The sequence below is a fragment of the Ranitomeya imitator genome, chromosome 3 (genome assembly GCF_032444005.1).
Source record: "Ranitomeya imitator isolate aRanImi1 chromosome 3, aRanImi1.pri, whole genome shotgun sequence".
In the NCBI taxonomy this organism is placed as follows: Eukaryota; Metazoa; Chordata; class Amphibia; order Anura; family Dendrobatidae; genus Ranitomeya; species Ranitomeya imitator.
The window spans coordinates 797,923,980-797,939,167 of NC_091284.1; positions in this window are offsets into that span (position 1 = coordinate 797,923,980).

Genomic DNA, 15,188 nt, shown 5'->3' on the forward strand with positions numbered 1-15,188 from the left:
GAAGAAGTGAAGCAGTGGAAAGCTGATGGAGCACGTATGGACAATGGTCGCTGAAAGAAAAAAAAAAAAGGACCAACTTGTGTGTCTCCCTAAGCGGATGTACCCTGCTATTGTCACGTGGGCGCATGGGCCCACACATCGAGGTATCTGTCAGACCTGCAATCCCGGTCAACTTCAACGTGTACCCCCGAAGCATCTTGCTAAGCCCGATTATCATTTCCAAAGGCTCCAGGTGGACCTCATCATGTTGCCGAAGTCTGGAAGGTATGACTATTGTCTGGTGGTTGTCGACATGTTCTCCAGTTGGCCAGAAGCATTCCCCGTTACCAACGTGACTGCAAAGACCACAGCAAAGAAACTGGTGATGGAAGTTATATGCAGATATGGTGTTCCAGAAGTTGCTGAAAGTGACCAAGGCCCGGACTTTTCTTCTCATGTGTATCAGGAGGTTCTGACAATGCTTGGATCCACTGTAGCCCTCCATACTCCGTACTATTCACAATCCAGTGGGAAAGTTAAGAGGCTGAACTGCACACTGAAGGGACAATTGACCAAAGTGATGCAGGAGACTACGGCTCCATGGCCAGGGCTCTTACACATTCGTACTACCCCTATTTCAAAACATAGCCTGTCCCCATATGAGATATTGTTTGGTGCTAGGTTCTCAGTTGCAAATTTTCAGTCTCAGTAGTTGTCAGAAGAAACTGACCGTGCTGTTCAATATGTTATTCAGCTTAGTAAAAAATGTTGCTAACACCCATGTTTTAGTTTCTTTTTCCCTTGCAGATTCAACAGAAACCGATATTTGTCACAATTTGAAGCCTGGTGGTTTTATGGTCGTGAAAAGCTATGTCAGTAAAACTTGAAGGAAAGAGCACCTGAATCCACGCTTCACACTGTAAAAGAGACCGGACCAGCGCTTAGTCACAGTGGTGATCGAAGGAAAATGTTGTTGTTGTTGTTTTTGGTCCTAGGGCCAGGGGTCATTCTCGCCCCTACCTCCTCGGCCCCTATTGTAAATAAGAATTCCGGTGCCACTATTCTTTGGGTAAACCTAACGGCCCCGGTAAATATCTGGTGATTTGATTTCTACAATGTAGTCAAGTGCCCCGAGACTCAGCGGGTGGTAGAGGGAATCATTCAGTATTATATATGTGTTACCAGAGATAACATTTGTGCTGGGAAGATATTTTCATAATGTGTTTAATAGTGGATACTATGGGAATTTAGGCCATATACAGCTCCAGGATATTAGCTTCAGACCAACCAAGGCCCCCGATACCAGTACAGCTAAACCAGGCCCAGGTGAACGTTTGCAAAATATAGTTAACGAAGTAATCCCCATTCCAGGTCTTAGTTGGCAAGAAGTCTTCTCCATAGAAACACAAACAGCCCCAAGGACAAATTTATGGTTAGAATGGGTAAGATACAATGTCAGATTATGTCCCACTAATTCATGAAGCACCTAAATTAAAGGTCCCAGGAGGGATAACCGTATTAGCTGATAATTATACCTGCTATAATTCCCACGACACTACAGGTACACCAGTAGGGGTCTTCAAGACAGGTTTCTGTAAAGAGAACAGTTCCCTGGATACTGATTTTCTAACTAAACATACACAGTACATGTACAACATTTATTGGTTATGTGGAGATGGTAAGCTCCGTCCTAGGTTGCCTAATACCTGGACAGGTCAATGCACCCTTGTTAAACTAGCTATGCAGTTCAAGATTTTACCTTGGGATCCAGAGACACCTGATGAATATACCAGAATGAGGAGAAGCCTTGATCAGCTCCACATGAGTTATGAAGAAAATCCATTGTTATATGTCGATGGCGTTGGAGTGCCAAGGGGGATGCCTGACCAATTTAAAGCCGAGAACCAGATCTATGTTGGCTTTGCTTCTTTAATCCACAGGTGCAGATTAATAAGAATGTTGATTGGATGAATTACACATATTACAGTGAACAAAGGTTTGTCAATTTTACCTGTGATGCTTTGCAGGGTATAGTTGAGGAGTTGCGCCCTAACACTAGAATGACCCTCCAAAACCGACTAGCCCTTGATATGATCTTAGCTGAGGAAGGAGGAGTCTGTGGGATGGTGGGAGAGGAGTGTTGTACCTATATCTCTCAGAACTCTGGGGTAAATGGAAAGACCATGATAGCCCTTAAGAAGATAAATGGGTTAGTAGCAGAATTAAAATCTAATGCTGGAGTAGACACATCTTTCTTTTCCGGTTGGTTGGGTGGGCTCAAAGGATTCCTTCAACAAGCTTGTCTAGTACTGATTGCCCTTCTTGTAGTTGGATCGATAATCCTCTGTTGTGTTATTCCCCTGTATAAAAAGGTTATCACTGAGGCAACTCCGACTGGCACCTTCCTCAACCAAGAAGTAGACCCACCAGAGTGCGATGGCACTGATCCAGGGGAAATCTCTAAGTACGCCCCCTCAAGATGTTAGACAAAACCCCTTACTCTCAGATGATGCAAAGAGATTTAGTTTAGGGACAGCGGGAGAACTCCATGTGAAGCTAGTGAAGGGCTCAGCTGCCTGGAGGCCTCTCACAAGGGGAGAGCTTCTGAGGTGTCTGGATGAAGAAATCCACCTCCCCTTTCCCCATCACATGGACAGTCTCGAAGGATCTTTCTTTTTAGGGAAAAACTTAGTGTTTAGGGGGGATTGTCAAGGTAAAAATATACGTTTTTATACTCTTTTGTACTTTTATATATTCTTATGCTGTGAAACAATAAGTTTTTCCCCTTTGCTTGCTAAATGCAAATTTAACTGTATTTAAGATGGCTGCCAGTGTTCACTTTTGCCTTAGTTTTTGTACTTGCCAAGAATCTACTTTCGTTTCTGAAGCTAAAGTATCGTTTCTGGAGAAATGGAAACTTAACAAGATGTGGACAAAGGAAGATTCATCAGATGATGTCATAGCCAATCAGAGGGACTGAATACTAGATACATTGCTTAAACCCCGCCTAACCCCGCCCTCTGCACACCTTCCCCCAATGGACTATATAATGTTATGTATATGAAATAAACAGTTCAGTTGCTGTGAGGTTACCACTACGTGTGGAAGCATAAGCAGACTCTGAGTTTGAACCAGCATTGTGTCTGACTCATTCTTCACTTCGGTACCACTGCTTTAAATCTGATTTGGAATGACTGGTGGATGAAGGGTATTGTCGTGACGACCCCGACACTTGGATTTAGCTGTCAGCAGCTGCTTCCACTGATTGTCTTTTCTGCTCGGCTATTTAGCCTGGCTCTTTTCTTCAGCTTGTGCCACTTGTCAATGGTGCCTGGTTGGATTCACATAGTAACATAGTAACATAGTAACATAGTTAGTAAGGCCGAAAAAAGACATTTGTCCATCCAGTTCAGCCTATATTCCATCACAATAAATCCCCAGATTTACGTCCTTTTACAGAACCTAATAATTGTATGATACAATATTGTTCTGCTCCAGGAAGACATCCAGGCCTCTCTTGAACCCCTCGACTGAGTTCGCCATCACCACCTCCTCAGGCAAGCAATTCCAGATTCTCACTGCCCTAACAGTAAAGAATCCTCCTCTATGTTGGTGGAAAAACCTTCTCTCCTCCAGACGCAAAGAATGCCCCCTTGTGCCCGTCACCTTCCTTGGTATAAACAGATCCTCAGCGAGATATTTGTATTGTCCCCTTATATACTTATACATGGTTATTAGATCGCCCCTCAGTCGTCTTTTTTCTAGACTAAATAATCCTAATTTCGCTAATCTATCTAGGTATTGTAGTTCTCCCATCCCCTTTATTAATTTTGTAGCCCGCCTTTGTACTCTCTCTAGTTCCATTATATCCTTCCTGAGCACCGGTGCCCAAAACTGGACACAGTACTCCATGTGCGGTCTAACTAGGGATTTGTACAGAGGCCGTATAATGCTCTCATCATGTGTATCCAGACCTCTTTTAATGCACCTCATGATCCTGTTTGCCTTGGCAGCTGCTGCCTGGCACTGGCTGCTCCAGGTAAGTTTATCATTAACTAGGATCCCCAAGTCCTTCTCCCTGTCCGATTTACCCAGTGGTTTCCTGTTCAGTGTGTAATGGTGATATTGATTCCTTCTTCCCATGTGTATAACCTTACATTTATCATTGTTAAACCTCATCTGCCACCTTTCAGCCCAAGTTTCCAACCTATCCAGATCCATCTGTAGCAGAATACTATCTTCTCTTGTATTAACTGCTTTACATAGTTTTGTATCATCTGCAAATATCGATATTTTACTGTGTAAACCTTCTACCAGATCATTAATGAATATGTTGAAGAGAATAGGTCCCAATACCGACCCCTGCGGTACCCCACTGGTCACAGCGACCCAGTTAGAGACTATACCATTTATAACCACCCTCTGCTTTCTATCACTAAGCCAGTTACTAACCCATTTACATACATTTTCCCCCAGACCAAGCATTCTCATTTTGTGTACCAACCTCTTGTGCGGCACGGTATCAAACGCTTTGGAAAAATCGAGATATACCACGTCCAATGACTCACCGTTGTCCAGCCTATAGCTTACCTCTTCATAAAAACTGATTAGATTGGTTTGACAGGAGCGATTTCTCATAAACCCATGCTGATATGGAGTTAAACAGTTATTCTCATTGAGATAATCCAGAATAACATCCCTCAGAAACCCTTCAAATATTTTACCAACAATAGAGGTTAGACTTACTGGCCTATAATTTCCAGGTTCACTTTTAGAGCCCTTTGTGAATATTGGCACCACATTTGCTATGCGCCAGTCCTGTGGAACAGACCCCTTCGCTATAGAGTCCCTAAAATAAGAAATAATGGTTTATCTATTACCTTACTTAGTTCTCTTAGTACTCGTGGGTGTATGCCATCCGGACCCGGAGATTTATCTATTTTGATCTTATTTAGCCGGTTTCGCACCTCTTCTTGGGTTAGATTGGTGACCCTTAATATAGGGTTTTCATTGTTTCTTGGGATTTCACCTAGCATTTCATTTTCCACCGTGAATACCGTGGAGAAGAAGGTGTTTAATATGTTAGCCTTTTCCTCGTCATCTACAACCATTCTTTCCTCACTATTTTTTAAGGGGCCTACATTTTCAGTTTTTATTCTTTTACTATTGATATAGTTGAAGAACAGTTTGGGATTAGTTTTACTCTCCTTAGCAATGTGCTTCTGTGTTTCCTTTTTGGCAGCTTTAATTAGTTTGTTAGATAAAGTATTTTTCTCCCTATAGTTTTTTAGAGCTTCAATGGTGCCATCCTGCTTTAGTAGTGCAAATGCTTTCTTTTTACTGTTAATTACCTGTCTTACTTCTTTGTTTAGCCACATTGGGTTTTTCCTATTTCTAGTCCTTTTACTCCCACAAGGTATAAACCGCTTACAGTGCCTATTTAGGATGTTCTTAAACATTTTCCATTTAATATCTGTATTCTTATTTCTGAGGATATTGTCCCAGTCTTCCAGATTAAGGGCATCTCTAAGCTGGTCAAACTTTGCCTTCCTAAAGTTCAGTGTTTTTGTGACTCCCTGACAAGTCCCCCTAGTGAAAGACAGGTGAAACTGTACAATATTGTGGTCGCTATTTCCTAGATGCCCGACCACCTGCAGATTTGTTATTCTGTCAGGTCTATTAGATAGTATTAGGTCTAAAAGTGCTGCTCCTCTGGTTGGATTCTGCACCAATTGTGAAAGATAATTTTTCTTGGTTATTAGCAGAAACCTGTTGCCTTTATGGGTTTCACAGGTTTCTGTTTCCCAGTTAATATCCGGGTAGTTAAAGTCCCCCATAACCAGGACCTCATTATGGGTTGCAGCTTCATCTATCTGCTTTAGAAGTAGACTTTCCATGATTTCTGTTATATTTGGGGGTTTGTAACAGACCCCAATGAGAATTTTGTTACCATTTTTCCCTCCATGAATTTCGACCCATATGGACTCGGCATCCTCATTCCCTTCGCTAATATCCTCCCTTAAAGTGGACTTTAGACAAGACTTTACATAGAGACAAACCCCTCCTCCTCTCCGATTTTTACGATCCTTTCTAAACAGACTGTAACCCTGTAAGTTAACTGCCCAGTCATAGCTTTCATCTAACCATGTCTCGGTTATTCCCACTATGTTATCTCTTTGGATTTCCCTGTTATCCTGACCAGTTCAGCAAAGCTAAGTCCTTGCTTGCTCTTTTCTGTCCACAGGTTGTGGACTTATCCGTTCTGTGCTTTCTATGTTTGTCCAGCTTGTCAGTTTGAATTAATTCTGTGATGCTGGAAGCTCTGGGAAGCAGATTTACCCTCCACACCTTTAGTCAGGTGTGGAGATTTTTGTAAACTCTGTGTGGATTTTTTGTAGTGTTTTATACTGACCGCACAGTATTCCATCCTGTCCTATCTATCTAGCTAGACTGGCCTCCTATGCTCATCCTAGTTTCATTCTGTGTATGTCTTTTCCCTCTCCACTCACAGTCATTACTTGTGGGGGGCTATCTATCCTTTGGGGATTTTCTCTGAGGCAAGATAGTTTTCCTGTTTCTATCTTTAGGGGTAGTTAGTTCTCAGGCTGTGACGAGGTGCCTAGGGAGTGTTAGGAGCATCCCACGGCTACTTCTAGTGTTGTGTTGAGCTTAGGGACTGCGGTCAGTACAGATACCACTTCCTTCAGAGCTTGTTCCATGTTGCTCCTAAACCACCAGATCATAACAGTACAAGTGGCCAAAAATGAATTAAATGCATCTCAAAATAAGGAAAAAATTCTGAGCCATTTTTTTTCTGTGCTTTCTTTTGTCTTTTTTTTTCTCTTGATCTCTGGGTGGTTAAGGATTTATGCTCTGGCGTGAATGTTCAGGGTTTGTTTTCTCGTGTGGATCAACTTGCTGCAAGAGTACAGAGTATCCAAGATTATGTTGTCCAGACTCCGGCTTTGGAGCCTAGAATTCCTACTCCTGATTTGTTTTTTGGAGACAGATCCAAGTTTTTGAACTTTAAAAATAACTGCAAATTGTTTTTTGCTTTGAAACCCCGTTCTTCTGGTGATCCCATTCAGCAAGTTAAAATCATCATATCCTTGCTGCGTGGTGACCCTCAGGACTGGGCATTCTCCCTTGAATCAGGGGATCCGGCATTGCTGAATGTAGACGCATTTTTTCAAGCGCTCGGATTATTGTATGACGAACCTAATTCTGTGGATCATGCAGAAAAAACCCTGTTGGCCTTGTGTCAAGGTCAGGAAGCGGCAGAATTATGCTGCCAGAAATGTAGGAAATGGTCTGTGCTCACTAAATGGAATGAGGATGCTCTGGCTGCTATTTTCAGAAAAGGTCTTTCTGAAGCCCTTAAAGATGTTATGGTGGGCTTCCCTACGCCTACTGGTTTGAGCGAATCTATGTCTGTAGCCATTCAGATTGATCGGCGTTTGCGCGAGCGCAAAGCTATGCACCATATGGCAGTGTCCTCTGAGCAGAGTCCTGAACCTTTGCAATGTGATAGGATTTTGTCTAGAACAGAACGGCAGGAATTCAGACGTCAGAATAGGCTGTGTTTTTACTGTGGTGATTCTGCTCATGTTATTTCTGATTGCCCTAAACGTACTAGGAGGGTCGCTAGGTTTGTTACCATTAGTACTGTACAGCCTAAATTTCTTTTATCTGTGACCCTGATTTGCTCATTGTCGTCCTTTTCTGTCATGGCATTTGTGGATTCAGGCGCTGACCTGAACTTAATGGACTTAGAATTCTCCAGGCGCTGTGGTTTTTCCTTGCAGCCTTTGCAGAGCCCTATTCCTTTGAGGGGCATTGATGCTACTCCATTGGCCAAGGATAAACCTCAGTACTGGACGCAGATGACCATGTACATGGCTCCTGCACATCAGGAAAATTGCCGTTTTATGGTGTTGCATAACCTGCATGATGTTGTTGTACTGGGTTTTCCATGGTTACAGGAACATAATCCGGTGCTGGATTGGAAAACTATGTCTGTGACTAGTTGGGGTTGTCAAGGGGTACATAGTGACGTTCCTTTGATGTCAATTTCCTCTTCCCCCTCTTCTGAGGTCCCTGAGTTTTTGTCGGATTTCCAGGATGTATTTGATGAGCCCAAGTCCAGTTCCCTTCCTCCACATAGGGACTGTGATTGTGCTATTAACTTGATTCCTGGTTGTAAGTTCCCTAAGGGCCGACTTTTCAATCTGTCTGTGCCAGAGCATGCCGCCATGCGGAGCTATGTTAAGGAATCTTTGGAGAAAGGGCATATTCGGCCGTCTTCATCACCATTGGGAGCGGGTTTCTTTTTTGTTGCTAAGAAGGATGACTCCTTGTGACCCTGTATAGATTATCGTCTTCTTAATAAGATCACGGTCAAATTCCAATACCCCTTGCCTTTGCTTTCTGATTTGTTTGCTCAGATTAAGGGGGCTAGTTGGTTTACTAAGATTGACCTCCGAGGGGCATATAATCTTGTTCGTATTAAACAGGGTGACGAATGGAAAACTGCATTTAATACGCCTGAAGGCCATTTTGAATACCTTGTGATGCCATTCGGGCTCTCTAATGCTCCATCTGTGTTCCAATCCTTCATGCATGATATTTTCCGCAATTATCTTGATAAATTCATGGTTGTATATTTGGATGATATTTTGATTTTTTCCGATGATTGGGAGTCTCATGTGAAGCAGGTCAGGATGGTGTTCCAGATCCTTCGTGATAATGCTTTATTTGTGAAGGGGTCTAAGTGCCTATTCGGAGTTCAAAAGGTCTCTTTTTTGGGTTTTATTTTTTCTCCCTCGTCTATGGAAATGGATCCTGTTAAGGTCCGAGCTATTCATGACTGGATTCAACCCACATCTGTGAAGAGCCTTCAAAAATTTTTGGGCTTTGCTAATTTCTATCGCCGTTTCATTGCCAACTTTTCCAGTGTGGTTAAGCCCCTTACTGATTTGACCAAGAAAGGCGCTGATGTGACGAATTGGTCCTCTGCGGCTGTTGAGGCCTTTTGGGAGCTTAAACGCCGATTTACTTCTGCTCCTGTGTTGCGTCAGCCGGATGTTTCTCTTCCTTTTCAGGTTGAGGTTGACGCTTCTGAGATTGGGGCAGGGGCCGTTTTGTCTCAGAGGGATTCTGATGGTTCTTTGATGAAACCGTGTGCTTTTTTTTCCAGAAAGTTTTCACCTGCAGATCGCAATTATGATGTCGGCAATCGGGAGTTGTTGGCTATGAAGTGGGCGTTTGAGGAGTGGCGACATTTGCTTGAGGGAGCTAAGCACCGCGTTGTGGTCTTGACTGATCATAAGAATCTGATTTACCTCGAGTCGGCCAAGCGGCTGAATCCTAGACAGGCTCGATGGTCCCTGTTTTTCTCCCATTTTGATTTTGTGGTCTCGTATCTTCCGGGATCTAAGAATGTTAAGGCTGATGCCCTCTCTAGGAGTTTTTCGCCTGATTCTCCTGGAGTCCTTGAGCCGGTTGGCATTCTTAAGGAAGGGGTGATTCTTTCTGCCATCTCCCCTGATTTGCGGCGGGTGCTTTGGGAATTTCAGGCTGATAGGCCTGACCGCTGTCCAGTGGGGAAGCTGTTTGTTCCTGATGGATGGACAAGTAAGGTGATTTCTGAGGTTCATTGTTCAGTGTTGGCTGGTCATCCTGGGATTTTTGGTACCAGAGATTTGGTTGCTAGGTCCTTTTGGTGGCCTTCCTTGTCGCGCGATGTGCGTGCTTTTGTGCAGTCCTGTGGGATTTGCGCCCAAGCCAAGCCTTGCTGTTCCCGCACTAGTGGGTTGCTTTTGCCTTTGCCGGTCCCTGAGAGGCCCTGGACGCATATTTCCATGGATTTCATTTTGGATCTTCCTGTTTCCCAGAAGATGTCTGTTATCTGGGTTTTTTGTGACCGGTTCTCTAAAATGGTCCATCTGGTACCTTTGCCTAAGTTGCCTTCCTCCTCAGATTTGGTTCCATTGTTTTTTCAGCATGTGGTTCGTTTGCATGGCATTCCGGAGAATATTGTGTCTGACAGAGGTTCTCAGTTTGTCTCTAGGTTTTGGCGGGCCTTTTGTGCTAGGATGGGCATTGATTTGTCTTTTTCTTCGGTGTTTCATCCTCAGGCCAAACTGAGCGAACTAATCAGACCTTGGAGACCTATTTGAGATGCTTTGTGTCTGCTGATCAGGATGATTGGGTGGCTTTCTTGCCATTGGCCGAGTTTGCCCTTAATAATCGGGCTAGTTCGGCTACTTTGGTTTCACCTTTCTTTTGTAATTTTGGTTTTCATCCTCGTTTTTCTTCTGGGCAGGTTGAGCCTTCTGATTGACCTGGTGTGGATTCTGTGGTGGACAGGCTGCAGCAGATTTGGACTCATGTGGTGGACAATTTGACAATGTCTCAGGAAAGGGCTCAACGTTTTGCTAACCGCCGTCGGTGTGTTGGTCCCCGGCTTCGTGTGGAGGATTTGGTTTGGTTGTCTTCTCGTCATGTTCCCATGAAGGTTTCTTCCCCTAAGTTTAAGCCTCGGTTTATTGGTCCTTATAAAATTTCTGAAATTATTAATCCGGTGTCTTTTCGTTTGGCTCTTCCAGCCTCTTTTGCCATTCATAATGTTTTCCATAGATCTTTGTTGCGGAGATATGTGGTGCCCGTTGTTCCCTCAGTTGATCCTCCTGCCCCGGTGTTGGTTGAGGGAGAGTTGGAATATGAGGTTGAGAAAATTTTTGATTCTAGTTTTTCGAGGCGGAGTCTTCAGTATCTTGTCAAGTGGAAGGGTTATGGCCAGGAGGATAATTCTTGGGTTGTTGCCTCCGATGTCCATGCCACCGATTTGGTTCGTGCTTTTCACTTGGCTCGTCCTGATCGGCCTGGGGGCTCTGGTGAGGGTTCGGTGACCCCTCCTCAAGGGGGGGGTACTGTTGTGAATTCCGCTCTTGGGCTCCCTCCGGTGGTTGTAAGTGGCACTTTTGTGAGTTCTGCTCTTGGGCTCCCTCCGGTGGTTTTAAGTGGAATGGCTGCTCCTTGGATTTAGCTGTCAGCAGCTGCTTCCACTGATTGTCTTTTCTGCTCGGCTATTTAGCCTGGCTCTTTTCTTCAGCTTGTGCCACTTGTCAATGGTTCCTGGTTGGATTCACATCTCTTTGGATTTCCCTGTTATCCTGACCAGTTCAGCAAAGCTAAGTCTTTGCTTGGTCTTTTCTGTCCACAGGTTGTGGACTTATCCGTTCTGTGCTTTCTATGTTTGTCCAGCTTGTCAGTTTGAATTAATTCTGTGATGCTGGAAGTTCTGGGAAGCAGATTTACCCTCCACACCTTCAGTCAGGTGTGGAGATTTTTGTAAACTCTGTGTGGATTTTTTGTAGTGTTTTATACTGACCGCACAGTATTCCATCCTGTCCTATCTATCTAGCTAGACTGGCCTCCTATGCTCATCCTAGTTTCATTCTGTGTATGTCTTTTCCCTCTCCACTCACAGTCATTACTTGTGGGGGGCTATCTATCCTTTGGGGATTTTCTCTGAGGCAAGATAGTTTTCCTGTTTCTATCTTTAGGGGTAGTTAGTTCTCAGGCTGTGACGAGGTGCCTAGGGAGTGTTAGGAGCATCCCACGGCTACTTCTAGTGTTGTGTTGAGCTTAGGGACTGCGGTCAGTATAGATACCAGTTCCTTCAGAGCTCGTTCCATGTTGCTCCTAAACCACCAGATCATAACAGGAGAGGACCCCACTTATTATAGGGGCTTACACTCTACAGGAGAGAGAAAGGACCCCGCTGACCATAAGAGCTTACACTCTACAGAAGAGAATTTTTTCACCTTTAAGGATCCTTTCTTTTTGAAGAGACGTGATACTGCAATGGGAGCGGCCTGTGTGCCCTCCTATGCTAACCTCTTTCTCGGATACTGGGAGAGGGGTTTGTTTTTGGATGGCGCACAGGCCGCTCCCCAGATCCTTGGGTGGTTTTGTTTCATAGACGATATTCGATTTGTATGGCAAGGAACATCCAGTGATTTGGACACATTTATGGTGGGATTGAATCGCAACAACTCCAACATCAGACTCACCTATAACTATAGTCCTAAGGTAGTTTCGTTTCTTGATGTGGAGCTAAGAGTTCAGGAGGATAGTTCCGTACATACGGATATGTTTCAAAAAGAGACGTCTGTCAATTCATTGCTGCATGCATCCTCTGCACATCTTGTCTCCACAATCAGGGCTATTCCTATGGGTTAATTCCTCCGAGCTCGGAGGATTTTTACTTCTGATGAACTATTTGAGGGACAGGCCAGGGACCTTTGGCAGAGGTTTCGAGATCGTGGATACAGTAATAAGAATATCAAACAAGGTTACTGGAGGACCAAGAATGCAAAGAGAAGTGAATTGTTAGCCTCACACAATGCGAAAAAAAGAATAATGATTCAGGGACACGACTCATATCTATATATATAATTGCCTAAGGGTTTTTCCGTCTGTCTTTCTGTCTGTCTGTCTGTCCTGGAAATCCCGCGTCTCTGATTGGTCGAGGCCGCCAGGCCTCGATCAATCAGCGACGGGCACAGCGACGATGATGTCATAAAGGACGTAGACATCCCGCGTCTCTGATTGGTCGAGGCCGCAAGGACGTAGAAATCCCACGTTTCTGATTCAGCGACGGGCACAGTATCGACGTAGATGTCATAATGGTTGCCATGGCGACGATGATGTCATAAAGGTTGCCTCGACCAATCAGCGACGGGCACAGTCTGCCGCGAATTCTGGAATCATCATTGTCCATATACTACGGGGACATGCATATTCTAGAATACCCGATGCGTTAGAATCGGGCCACAACCTAGTCCACATATAACCAGCAATGGAACCCACTGCGGACCATACTTAAAAAGCATTGGCCCATCTTATTGACGGATTCTACTTTAAGTAAGCATCTGCCCCTGGATCCACTAATGACGGCACGTAGAGGAAGAAATTTACGAGACACATTAGTGTCTAGTCACTATATCCCCAAATTGCCCCGCCTTTTTAATAACAGAGGGAGTAATAAAGGATTTTTTCCATGTAAAAAATGTCTAGCTTGCAAAAATCATGTGAGATCCACGACCTTCAGGTCATCGGATGGCCTTAAAACATTTGATATCAGGGAATAAATCACATGCACTACTACACATTGTGTTTATTATGCTGTTTGTAGTTGCAACCTGATTTATATTGGACTTACATCCCGCGAATTACGAGTGAGAACTCGTGAGCACGTTAGGGAAATTGAGGCTGCCCGTGATGTGGAGGAAGTGGATTCTCTCAAAACATTACCTAGACATTTTCGATTAAAACACGATTGCAATTCCAAAGAACTACGCGTGTGGAGAATAGATTGCGTCCATATGGGCACTCGTGGTGGTGATTACTTGCGTGTTCTAACACAGAAAGAGTGCAGATGGATAGTTAATGTGGATACAATGTCCCCCCGTGGCCTCAATGAACAATTGAGTTTCTCCTCTTTCCTTTAGACCCTCGCTATCTCTGGATTAAGGATCATTAATTTTTTTTATTGTGATTTTAATTGTCTTTGTCTTTTTTTCTTCTTTCTTTAATTTAGTGCTATGACTCTCCAGACATTATGAGTGATATTTCTATCTGAAAACTAATCTGGATAAATGCCTAACAACCCATTTTCTGGCTTTGATTTACAAAGAACTATATGCTGCTATAGACATTACCCTGTAACATGATTGAAGTTTTATATATCACGTTGTCGTTTTTCTGTCATTATTATTTATATATTCTGTATTTTATTTAGTTATATATAATTTCACATTATACATATACTGTATATTTTTCACTTTATGGATTGTGTCAGTGTCTCACTTTGTTATACACTATGGCACTATATTATATTACTCATATATGTATGTACCGTGTTTCCCCGAAAGTAGGACCCCCCCGAAAGTAAGACAGGGTGGGGGTTTCGGGGGGGTCCTCCAATGTAAGGCCTCCCCCGAATGTAAGGCAGGGTTGGGGGGCCGCTGTGAAATGTAAGGCCCTTACCTTTGGGCCGCCGCTGTCCCCCATTGGGTCCCCAGGCTCCAGAGGTGTCATCAGGTGCAGCTGGGCGGGTCCAGCACTCATGGGGTTAACTCGCCGTGTTAACCCCGCAATCCGCCCAGCTCAACAGCTCATTGGCCACCCCTGCTCCCCACGTCACCGCCGGCCCCCGGCTCGAGCGCTGATTGGCCAATCAGCTCGAGTGCTGATTGGCCCAGCAGCTCGGGCTGTAATTGGCCGCCCCAGCCCCACGTCACCGCTGTTTCCCTGCTGATTGGCACAGCGTTCCCTGCAGCACAGGCCTTCCGCACCCACAGCCGCACCGCAGAGGAAAACGTCCAGCATTTAAAAACCAAGTAGGGAAACATGTACTGTATAGGGTATGGGGCTGTGTGCAGTGGGATACGGCACTGTTATGGGGTATGGGGCTGTGTGCAGTGGGATACGGCACTGTTATCGGGTATGGGGCTGTGTGCAGTGGGATACGGCACTGTTATGGGGTATGGGGCTGTGTGCAGTGGGATACGGCACTGTTATGGTATGGTATGGTATGTTAATAAATGTTAATTTATTGGTTAAAAAGAAATTGTCATTTTTTTTTTTCGGCTAATGTAAGACCTCCCCCGAAAGTAAGACAGGGTGGGACTTTTTGGGTTAAAATTAATGTAAGACAGGGTCTTACTTTCGGGGAAACACGGTAAGTACAATATATTCTTTTATATTCACTTAATTTAACGCTGTATATAAATAATTTTTATATTATGCTGTACTATATCACAATACATTGTTATCCACATATGTTAGACTTATATACAATTTTGTTTGTATGAGATCCACTCTCAGGGACTATGTTCCATAGAAAAGTATTGTGGGCTATGAAGTGTTTATTGCTGCTTTTATCTATATGATGGTTGCGCCATCACTCAATATTTCTAGTATTTATGTTTGGGCTTTATTTTTGTATTGAGATTCTCTCTTGCCACGTAGTTTAGCTAGGGACACTTTATGATTGTGTTCTGTGTTATTGTAAGCGCCAATGATTATAAGTGGGCATGGTTCCCCAATCAAAGATGGCGATTGTGACACTCTCTAGCACCTTTAACGCGCATGTCCGTGACTCAGGCATCACCACGGCATCATATCAGGCGTCTCTCAGC